This window comes from Ovis canadensis, chromosome 1, assembly GCF_042477335.2.
Source record: "Ovis canadensis isolate MfBH-ARS-UI-01 breed Bighorn chromosome 1, ARS-UI_OviCan_v2, whole genome shotgun sequence".
NCBI classification, from domain to species: Eukaryota; Metazoa; Chordata; class Mammalia; order Artiodactyla; family Bovidae; genus Ovis; species Ovis canadensis.
This window is the reverse complement of record NC_091245.1, coordinates 154,601,307-154,613,897: the sequence shown is the minus strand read 5'-3', so window position 1 is coordinate 154,613,897 and position 12,591 is coordinate 154,601,307.

The following is a 12,591-nucleotide window of genomic DNA, read 5'->3' as shown; positions in this document are numbered from 1 at the left end:
CCTCCTCCCTCCCCTTACCATCCCTCTGGGTCTTCTCAGTGCACCAGTACCAAGCATCCAGTATCATGCATCGAACCTAGAGCGGCGATGCGTTTCATATATGATATTATACATGTTTCAATGCCATTCTCCCAAATCATCCCACCCTCGCCCTCTCCCACAGAATCCAAAAGACTGTTCTATACATCTGTGTCTCTTCTGCTGTTTCACATACAGGGTTATCGTTTCCATCTTTCTAAATTCCATGCATATGCATTAGTATACTTTATTGGTGTGAAGTAAGCCAGAAAGAAAAATACCAATAAAGTATATAGCTGATTTATAATGTTGTGTTAGGTCCCGCTGTGCAGCAAAGTAAATTATTTACACATACACATGTATCTCCTCTCTTTCAGATTGTTTTCCCATATGTATACAGAGTATTGAGTAGGGTGCCCTGAGCTGTACAGTAGGTCCTTATTAGTTATCTGTTTTATATATAGTATGTGTACATGTCAATCCCAATCTCCCAATTTATCCCTACCTCCCCTTTCCCCCTGGGTAACCATAAGTTTTTGTTTTTGTTTTTTCCTCCATCTATGACTATTTCTGTTTTGTAAAGAAATTCATTTGTTCCATTTTTATAGCTGTCACATTTAAGTGATATCATATGATATTTGTCAGTCTCTGTCTGACTTACTTCACTTAGTATGAGATAATTTCTGTGTCCATTCATGCTGCTGCAAATGGCATTATTTCCTTCTTTTTTTAATGGGTGAGTAATAAATGAGTTTCAACTGTATATTTTCCCTGTAACTTGTTTCTAATATCACACAGAAAATGATGTTTCTGGCAAAGGAAGGCAGTATATTCCTGTTGGTTATAATATTGAACAATTCTAATACAATTTTTCTCTTTTTAATTTTTTAATTTTTATTTTTTTATTTATTTATTTTTTTTTATTGGTATTGTCATACATTGACATGAATCCACCACAGGTGTACATGCATTCCCAAACATGAACCCCCTCCCATTTCCCTCCCCATAACATCTCTCTGGGTCATCCCCAAGCATGCACCAGCCCCAAGCATGCTGTATCCTCCATGGGACATAGACTGGCGATTCAATTCTTACATGATAGTATACATGTTTCAGTGCCATTCTCCCAAATCATCCCACCCTCTCCCTCTCCCTCAGAGTCCAAAAGTCCGCTATACACATCTGTGTCTTTTTTGCTGTCTTGCATCTTTATAAATTCCATATATATGTGTTAGTATACTGTATTGGTGTTTTTCTTTCTGGCTTACTTCACTCTGTATAATCAGCTCCAGTTTCATCCATCTCATCAGAACTGATTCAAATGTATTCTTTTTAATGGCTGAGTAATACTCCATTGTGTATATGTACCACAGCTTTCTTATCCATTCATCTGCTGATGGACATCTAGGTTGTTTCCATGTCCTGGCTATTATAAACAGTGCTGCGATGAACATTGGGGTACATGTGTCTCTTACAATTCTGGTTTCCTTGGTGTGTATGCCCAGAAGTGGGATTGCTGGGTCATAAGGCAGTTCTATTTGCAATGGGTAGATTCTTTTTTTTTTTTTTAAATTTTAAAATCTTTAATTCTTACATGCATTCCCAAACATGAACCCCCCTCCCACCTCCCTCCCCATAACATCTTTCTGGGTCATCCCCATGCACCAGCCCCAAGCATGCTGCATCCTGCGTCAGACATAGACTGGCGATTCAATTCACATGATAGTATACATGTTAGAATGTCATTCTCCCAAATCATCCCACCCTCTCCCTCTCCCTCTGAGTCCAAAAGTCCGTTATACACATCTGTGTCTCTTTCCCTGTCTTGCATACAGGGTCGTCATTGCCATGGCTAACAAACACATGAAAAGATGCTCAACATCACTCATTATTAGAGAAATGCAAATCAAAACCACAATGAGGTACCACTTCACACCAGTCAGAATGGCTGCGATCCAAAAATCTGCAAGCAATAAATGCTGGAGAGGGTGTGGAGAAAAGGGAACCCTCCTACACTGTTGGTGGGAATGCAAACTAGTACAGCCACTATGGAGAACAGTGTGGAGATTCCTTAAAAAATTGCAAATAGAACTACCTTATGACCCAGCAATCCCACTTCTGGGCATACACACTGAGGAAACCAGAATTGAAAGAGACACATGTACCCCAATGTTCATCGCAGCACTGTTTATAATAGCCAGGACATGGAAACAACCTAGATGTCCATCAGCAGATGAATAGATAAGAAAGCTGTGGTACATATACACAATGGAGTATTACTCAGCCATTAAAAAGAATTCATTTGAATCAGTTCTGATGAGATGGATGAAACTGGAGCCGATTATACAGAGTGAAGTAAGCCAGAAAGAAAAACACCAATACAGTATACTAACACATATATATGGAATTTAGGAAGATGGCAATTTTTCTCTTTTTTAAAAAATAATTTTTATTGAAGGATAATTGCTTTACAGAATTTTGTTGTTTTCTGTCAAACCTCAACATGAATTAGCCATAGGTATATGTGTGTGTGTATGTATATATCAAAAAGTCTACAAACTCTAAATGCTGGAGAGGCTGTAGAGAAAAAGGAATGCTCTTGCACTGTTGGTGGGAATGTAACCAACAGCCACTATGGAAGACAGTATGGAGATTTCTTAAAAATCTCGTTCATTGCAACACTACTTACACTAGGTTCAACATGGAAACAACATAGATTTAGCATTTAGAGTTTGTAGACTTTTTGATGATGGCCATTCTGACTGGTGTGAGTTGATACCTCATTGTAGTTTTTATTTGCATTTCTCTAATAATGAGCAGTGTTGAGCATCTTTTCATGTGTTTGTTAGCCATCTGTATATCTTATTTGGAGGAATGTCTGTTTAGGTCTTTTCCCCACTTTTTGATTGGGTTGTTTGTTTTTCTGGCATTGAGTTGTATGAACTGCTTGTATGTTTTGGAAATTAATCCTTTGTCAGCTGTTTCATTTGCTATTATTTTTTCCCATTCTGAGGGTTGTCTTTTCACCTTGCCTATAATTTCCTTTCCTGTGCAAAAGCTATTAAGTTTAATCAGGTCCGACTTGTTTACTTTTGTTTTTATTTCCATTACTATAGGAGGTGTGTCATAGAGGCTCTTGCTTTGATTTATGTCGTTGAGTGTTCTGCCTATGTTTTCCTCTAAGAATTTTTATAGTTTCTGGTCTTCCATTTAGGTCTTTAATCCATTTTGAGTTCATCTTTGTATATGGTGTTAGGAAGTGTTCTAATTTCATTCTTTTACATGTAGTTGTCCAGTTTTTCCCAACACCATTGATTGAAGAGGCTCTCTTTGCCCCACTGTATATTCTTGCCACCTTTGTCAAATATATGGTACCCATAGGTGCATAGGTTTATTTCTGGGCTTTATATCTGTTCCATTGGTCTATGTTTCTGTTTTTGTGCCAGTACCATATTATCTTGATAACTGTAGCTTTGTAGTATAATCTGAAGTTGGGAAGGTTGATTCCTCCAGCTCCATTCTTCTGTTCTCAAGACTGTTTTGGCTGTTTGAGGTCTATTGTTTTTCCATATGAATTGTGAAATTTTTTTGTCCTCCTTCTTTGAAAAATATCAGTGGTAATTTGATAGGGATTGCATTGAATCTGTAGATTGCATTTGATAGTATAGTCATTTTCACAATATTGATTCTTCCTACCCTGGAACATGGAATATCCCTCCATCTGTTTATGTCATCTTTGATTTCTTTCATTAGTGTCTTATAATTTTCTGTGTATAGTTCTTTTGTCTCCTTAGGTAAGGTTATCTGATTCTTTTTGTTACAATGGTGAATGGGATTGATTCCTTAATTTCTCTTCCTGATTTTTCATTGTTAGTATATAGAAATGCAAGTGATTTCTATGTATTGATTTTGTATCCTGCAACTTTGATACATTTACTGATTAGCTCTAGTAATTTTCTGATATTATATTTAGGGTTTTCTATGTACAGTGTCATGTCATCTGCAAACAGTGAGAGCTTTACTTCTTCTTTTCTGATTTGGATTCCTTTTATTTCTTTTTCTTCTCTGATTGCTATAGCTAGGACTTCCAAAACTATGTTGAATAATAGTAGAGAAATTGGACACCCTTGTCTTATTCCTGATCTTAGGGGGAATGCTTTCATTTTTTCACCATTGAGGATAATGTTTGCCCTAGGCTAATCATATATGGCCTTTATTATGTTGAGGTAGTTTCCTTCTATGACCATTTTTTAGAAGAGTTTTAATCATAAATGGGTGCTTAATTTTGTCAAAGGTTTTTCTGCATCTATTGAGATTATCATATGGCTTTTATCTTTCAATTTGTTAATATGGTGTATCACATTGATTCATTTGCATATATTGAAGAATCCTTGAATCCCTGAATAAACTCAACTTGACTATGGTGTATGGGCTTTTTGATGTGTTGCTGAATTCTGTTTGCCAAAATTTTGTTGAGGATTTTTGCATCTATGTTCATCAGTGATATTGGCCTGCAGTTTTCTTTTTTTGTGTGTTGTCTTTGTCTGGTTTTGGTATCGCAGTGATGATGGCCTCATAGAATGAGTTTTGAAGTGTTCCTTCCTCTGCAATTTTTGAAAGAGTTCTAGAAGGATAGGCATTAGCTCTTCTCTAAATGTTTGATAGAATTCTCCTGTAAAGCCACCTGGTCTTGAGCTTTTGTTTTGGGGGAGATTTTTGATCACAGCTTCAATTTCAGTGTTTGTAATTGGGTTGTTCATAATTTCTATTTCATCTGTGTTCAGTCTTGGAAGATTGAACTTTTCTAAGAATCTGTCCATTTCTTCCAGATTATCCATTTTGTTGCTATATAGTTGTTCATAATAGTCTCATAATCCTTTGTATTTCTTCATTGCCTATTGTAACCTCTCCTTTCTTATTTCTAATTTTGTTGATTTGATTATTCCCTCTTTTGTTCTTGATGAGTCTGCTAAAGGTTTCTTAATTCTGTTTATCTTCTCAAAGAACCAGCTTTTAGTTTTATTAATCTTTACTATTGTTTCATTTCTTTTCCATTTATTTCTGCTAGGATCTTTATGGTTTCTTTCCTTCTACTAATTTTGGGTTTCTTTGTTCTGTTTCCAGCTGTTTTAGGTGTAAAGTTAGGGTGTCTATTCGTTGTTTTTCTTCTTTCCTGATGTAGGAATGTATTGCTATAAACTTTCCTCTTAGAACTGCTTTTGCTGCATCCCATAGATTTTGAGTTGTCATGTTTTCATTGTCACTTGTTTCTAGAAATATTTTATTTCCCTTTTGATTTCTTCAGTAACCTGTTGGTTATTTACAAACGTATTGTTTAATCTCCATGTGTTTGTGTTTCTTAAACTTTTTTCCTTGTATATGGTATCTTGTCTCATAGTGTTGTTGAAGATGCTTGATACGATTTCAATTTTCTTAAATTTACTGAGGTTTGATTTGTGACCCAAGATGTGGTGTATCCTGGAGAATGTTCCATGTGCACTTGAGAAGGTGTATTCTTCTGCATTTGGAAGGAATATTTTGAAGATATCAATGAGATCCATCTTATCTAATGTATCATTTAAGACTTATGTTTCTTTATTAGTTTTCTATTTTGATGATCTGTCCATTGTGTGAGTGGGGTGTTAAAGTCTCCTATTATTGTGTTACTGTCAATGTCTCCTTTTATGTCTGTTAGTGTTTGTCTTATGTACTGAGGTTCTTCTATGTTGGGTGCATAGATATTTACAATTGTTTTATCTTCTTCTTGGATTGATCTCTTGATCATTATGTAGTGTCCATCTTTATCTTTTGTAATCTTCTTTATTTAAGGTCTATTTTGTCTGATATGATGATTACTACTCCAGCTTTCTATTGCTTCCTATTTGCATGGAATATATTTTCCATCCTCTCATTTTCAGTCTATATGTGTCTTTACATCTGAAGTGGGTTTCTTGCAGACAGCATATATATGGGTCTTATTTTTGTTTCCATTCAGCCAGTCTGTGTCATTTGGTTGGAACATTTAATTTACATTTAAAGTATTTATTGATATGTATGTTCCTATTGCCTTAAGTGTTTGGGGTTGATTTTGTAGATTTTTTTTTCTTCTCTTATATTTCTTGACTATATAAGTCCCTTTAACATTTTTTGTAGGTTTGGCTTGGTGGTACTTAACTTAGACCAGCAAAAGTTAATCTCTTAACTTTTGCTTGTCTGAAAAGCTTTTCATTTCTCCATTAATTTTGAATGAGGTCCATGCCAGGTACAATAATCTTGGTTGTTGATTCTTCCCTTTCAGTACTTTAAATATATCCTTCTGGCCTGAAAGGTTTCTGCTGAAAGATCGGCTGTTAAGAATATGGTGTTTCCCTTGAATGTTACTGTTGCTTTTCCATACTGTTTTTCACATTCTTTCTTTGTGTTTAGTCTTTGTTAGTTTGATTAGTATGTGTCCTGGCATGTTTCCCCTTTGGTTTTTCGTATATGGGACTCTTTGTGCCTCTTGACCTTGATTGACTATTTCCTTTTCCACTTTGGGGAAATTTTCAGCTATAATCTCTTGAAAATTTTTCTCATACTCTTTTTTCCTCTTCTTCTTCTGGGACCCCTATAATTCAAATGTTGGTGCATTTGATATTGTCCCAGAGGTCTCTGAGACTATCACTGGTTCCTTTCATTCATTTTAATTTATTCTGCTCTTCAGAAATTATTTTCACCATTGTAACTTCCAGCTCACTGATTTGTTCTTCTACTTCAGATATTCTGCTATTGATTCTTTCCAGATAGCTCAGTCAGTAAAGAATCTGCCTACAATGCAGCAGACCACCTGGAGAAGGAAATGGCAATCCACTCCAGTTTTGTTGCCTGGAAAATCCCATGGACAGAGGATCCTGGTAGGCTACAGTTCATGGGGTCATAAGTGTCAGACACAACTTAGTGACTAAACTACCACAGGAGTATTTTTAATTTCAGTAATTGTGTGGTTTGTTTCTGCATATTTATTCTTTAATTCTAGGTTATTGTTAATTGATTCTTGAATTTTCTTTATTTTATTCAAGGTTTTTTATCATCTTTACTATCATTATTCTGAATTCTTTTTCAGGTAGCTTTCATATTTTCCTCTCTTTTATTTGGACTTCTGTGTTTCTTATTTATTCCTTCGTTTGTGTAGTATGTCTCTGCCTTTTCTTTTTTTTTTTTTAACTTATTGTGTTTGAGGTCTCCTTTTCCCAGGCTTCAAGATTGAATTATTTCTTCCTTTTGGTTTTGCCCTCCTAAGTTTGGTTCAGTGGTTTGCGTATAGGGTGAGTGCTGGGGTCCAGCCCCAGTGGATCCAGGGTGATTCGAAGGGGAGATGGATAGGCGAGGAAAAAACTAATTTATTTATTAATATAAGATTAGGTTAGGAAGAATTAGTGTAGTAGGAAAATTAAGTGGAGAAAAGAGGCTGAATAACTTGGTATACGTGGAAAGCCAATAAAGTTCCAGACAAGGAACCTGCACCATCTACGTTAGGCCACTGGAGTCCATTTGAATATTGAAGAGTGCCCCGCCTTGGGCTCTCTCTCTTACAGATCTTAGAAGCCGGGGCAAGTAAGTAAACATGGTGAGCCTCCATGCCCCAGATGGGAATTCAGCCGAAAAAGGGAGAAAAGAACAACATGGGGAAGCCCAGCATAGGTGCAAAACTCCAAAAACTATTTTTCAAAATCAGCTTATATACCCCAAGTTGTACATAATGGAATATGCAGAGTTATGCAGGGGCAGCAGTCCTGACCCTCATTGAGACAAGGCTTTCTTTTTGCATACCCTCCTGTATACAAACGATCTCAGGTGGTTTACATTATCTTCTGACCAAGAAGCCTGTTAACATTTTTATGGCTCTCTTCCTGGATAATTGTCTATCAAACCAGAAAACTCCTTTTCCCTAGAAGTGTTTTTTCTTTACTCTGTGTCACCCTCAAAATACTAAATAAAGTTACATGTCTGTAGAACAAAGGTGCAATGGGTTATAACAAAGAAAGTGCTTAACTCAAAGATCTAATGTTGCTAATACCATGTCTACTACCTGTTTTTCTATATACCAATTATATCTAAAAACTAAAGATATGAAAATCTGGCAGCAAGTATTGGCTCAACAAATGAAACCTTTAATCAGTCCCATTCTAATGATTTTGACTCCTTGGAAGCCCCTACATTCCTAGGATGTTTTAAGCTTCCTGTGCCTCCGGTGGTCAAGAGGCCTCAAACAATCACATGCGCAGTTGTACGAGTCCTACAGGAAGGCTAGAAAGCCATCAGAGGGGTTTTTGGATTGAAACACCCTTTCAAATGCAGAAGACTAAAGCCTTGAGATGACTTTCTCCAGAGTGTGTCAGGAGAGTGGAAAAGTACAATACAGTAAGGCAGGCATATTCTTATTTTGGGGGTTACATGCTCAGGAAATACCAGGGGGAAAACCTAAGATCTGACTCGAACTTGCACATCAGATCTCTGCCTCATGACCTTGTCACGGGTGGGATTCCTCACTCTGGCTCCCGGCAGGTGAGATTTGTGCTGAGTTTTTTTGTTTGTTTTTCCTCTACAGGGCAAGGCTGAGTCAGGTGGTAATCCTGTCTGCTGATGATTGGCTTTATATTTTTGTTTCATTTGTTATTTTCACTTACTCTAACTCCTTGGGGTTAGTTCTATTGTAGTCTATGGTCTTAGAGTCAGTGTTCCCTCTCCAAAGGCTCAGGGCTTGATCTCAGAGACTTCAAAGTACTTTGGTCACTTAGGTTTCTGTTGCTGCTGCTGCTAAGTCCCTTCAGTGGTGTCCGATTCTGTGAAACCCCATAGATGGCAACTTTTATCCTAGAATCCAAAGGACAAGACACTAAGCTGACTTCTTGGGGAGCTTCAGTTCCAGGAAAGTGCTGGGCACTTACCACCTTGGGAGGTGGATGTGCCAAGGGATCCTCTCTTAGTCTTTCTAACACCCTTCCCCACCTGTCGGCTAAAGCCTTGGGTTTTCCTTGCCAGTCTCCTGACCTCTTAAATGGATATAACACAGAGAAGGGACATAAGAACCTGGATGGCAAAATGCCCTGTATATAAGTGAAAACAAAAGGGGTTAAATTTTCTCTTAAAAAGAATAACGAATGAAGAAAATGGTCACTTCCCTTAGAGTTCTTAAAAATAGTTCAAAGAACAAAAATGATAGTCATTTCTATTAATATTTGAAAGCAGAGACATTACTTTGCCAACAAAGGTCCATCTAGTCAAGGCTATGGTTTTTCCAGTAGTCTGTATGGATGTGAGAGTCGGAATATAAAGAAAGGTGAGCACCAAAGAACTGATGCTTTTGAACTGTGCTGTAGCCTGGCAGGCTACAGTCCATGGGGTTGCAAAGGGTTGGAGATGACTGAGCTAAGAACAAAGATTAACATTAAAATACTCTATAATAACATCAAAATAATTAAATTTAGCATGAATAAATTTAACAAAAGATATGTATATGTATGCTGAAAAATACAAAACATTACTGAACAAAATTAAAGATCTAAATAAGTGGAAAGATATCTTTTATCCATGGAGTAGGAAACAATAGTACTCAAATGGAAATATTCCTCTTCTTAAAAAAGAAAAAAGGAGTTTATATGTTATATTTGAATGTGTGAAAAAATAAGAGTAAAAATTTCTTGGCTTTTCTAACCATCAGAGAAATATAATTTATCCAGTGATTATATTAACTAGGAAAAGTATCACATAGCTTTCTCTTTACAAACTCAATTCAAACACTTATTATTATTTTTTTTTTAGAGTAGTGCTGAGAGTACTGTTTTCCTTTTAATTTCTTAGCTTGGTAAACAAAATCACAAACTTACCTTAGAGCTTCAGTTGCAATAGATATTTTTGAAAGAGCAAAATCATTTAAATACATATTTAGTGTTTCTCCACCCTGTTGGTATTTTTTATTATTATTTTTATGCAAAATTTATAGAAATGCAGCTTTTATGAAAATAATATGCAAGTTCCTCAAAATATTAAAAATAGGACTACCATACAATCCAGCATAAATCTTCATCATCATTGTTTCACACACTTGTCCTCCGGAGTTCCTTTTCATCCCACTTATTTCCATTTTCCAAGTGCTTTCTAATTCATTGTTTTATTTGTTCATTTGTGCTTCTTTGTTACTGCTATATGCTGACTATTTTACCATTTCAGAGACTTGATAGACATTTGATATTCAAAAGACAGTTATGTGTATTAATAGAACCAGTAAGAAATATGTAGTAAGGGAAAGAGGAAAGTACCAGAGATAAGCAGTAGAATAGGCATGGGTTTTGAACTCAACTACATGACAGATTAAACTCTTTTTTCAATGCTTCTGTTCCACATTTGCAAAATAGGAAATTATTTATATCATGCTTAGATTTATGAAAATCAAATGAAATGATATACAAAAATAACTTACAAATGTGTATACTATTCTTAGTAAATTTGGTAATGAGCAGCATGATAAGAATTATAATAACAGGGAGATACAATGTGATATACCCAAAATTCCAGTACTTACCTATAACATCTTAGTATTTTCATTTCTATTACTTTCTCTCTCTCTCTTTTTTTTTCCTTGACAAAGAGCATTCTGCAAGTAAATACATTATTGACTTAAAATTTTAAAAGTATAGACTCAATATATTTTCTAATACTCAAGATATGTACTATAAAATCTTGTTGAAAATGTAAATTTTAATCTTAAATATAAAAGAGGAAATATTTTTATGAAATATTTTATTCTGACAGGAAAAACACAAGAATGCTTGTTTTGTGCAATATGTAGTTTTAACTATCACTTGCAAAATTTTCCTAATGCACAAACTTGCATTACTATTTTTTTAGTATTTTGAATATATTTCAAATATTATTCATCTGTATTTTTTTAGTGAATATGCTGTTCATGTTTATCACCCCAAAGTTTTTTTTTCAATTTATTTGTATTTTTCTATTATATTAAGAATATCATAAAATAGGCCTTATATATTAATTTGATTTAATTTTTTAGTTTATTGAATGTCTTACAATTATATTTTTAATATTTAGAAGCTTAAGTTATATGCAGTTGCATCTATTCATAAGTGTTATTATACTTTCTTATATATCCCATGTCATTTAAATGCCCAAAGCTTATACCAGTTCAAAAAACATTTAGATTTTCTAAACTTTAACTTTACAATTTACCTTGAATTTGTACTATGAAAAAAGGACCTGGTTTATTTACTTTTTCTTTAAAAATATTTTTGTCAATGTTGACTCATTGTATGTCAAATGTCATTCCGTTTATTACAGTTTTCCATAATGATTTTAAATTTTATTTTCTATTACAGTTAAATGTTTAATCATAGAATTTATTTTACTTGTTGTAATGAGGTGAGGACCTATTTTTGTTACCTTTATAATTATTTTTCCACATCACCTTTGCTTTTCAACCTTTTTTTTTACAATCTTATGTGGAAAATGATACAGATTTTAATGCATTTTTATATGCACTTTTTCATTTTCGGTATTCATAAATTGTAACAGTATTAATTGTAACAGTAATGATAAAAATAACTATGCAATGTGGGATAATAGTAGTTTCACCTACTTCAACTGTGAAGCTAATTAGACTCCCTATAAATTATACAGCCAGTATCCTAATCAGAAAAGCTCAGAATGTAGAAGACACTTTTGACTCATCCTTTTTGCTCATTATCTACATTTCATACAGTTTTAGAAATTTTAAATTCTTCATAAGCAATAATTTTTCAAAGTGATCAATAAATTCTATCCATCCTCTTTGTCACCTCTGATTTAGATTTCCTTATTATGTCTTACCAGAAGGGGGATAATATAACTTCTTACTGTTTTCCTGATGTCTTTTCCCTCATTTCCAGATTTCTGATTTTAACCTTTCTTCATAGAAATGTATGTACAGTACTGCATTGCTTACTGGCTTTATTTGAAGCTTTAAAAGTTGAACCATACACACCTCAATCCCCATTACCAGATGGCTACATAATATTGATCCAGTTTTAACTTTCATTGTGCCCTAGGTCAAATTGACATTTTCTCTTTGATCCTCATAGTTTTAAAAATGTTATACCTTTCCATTTTCCTTTTCTATTAAATCCTTTTCCAAATACTTGTTATTTTTTTAATCCCAGTATATCATTTCCTAAAATTTTTCCTAACTCAACTATAGCAATCTCTTTTAGGTTCCTCCATGGCATACATTTTTAAAAATTTTATTGTAGCACTATTACTTCAGCTTGTGTATGGACACTTGATATTTTCTTTTCACTTATTCTCAATTGTAAGTAATTTAGGTATAATACTAAACATTAGATTTTTATACTAAAACTTCTTTATAATTTCAATTATAATATGTTCAGTAAAAGATGAATATCTAATGTATTATTGTTATTATTGTTCAGTCACCCAGTCATGTCAGACTCTTTGTGACCCCATGGACTGCACCACAGCAGGCCTTCCAGTCCCTCACCATCTCCCAAAGTTTGCCCATGTTCAATTCCATTGTATCACTGA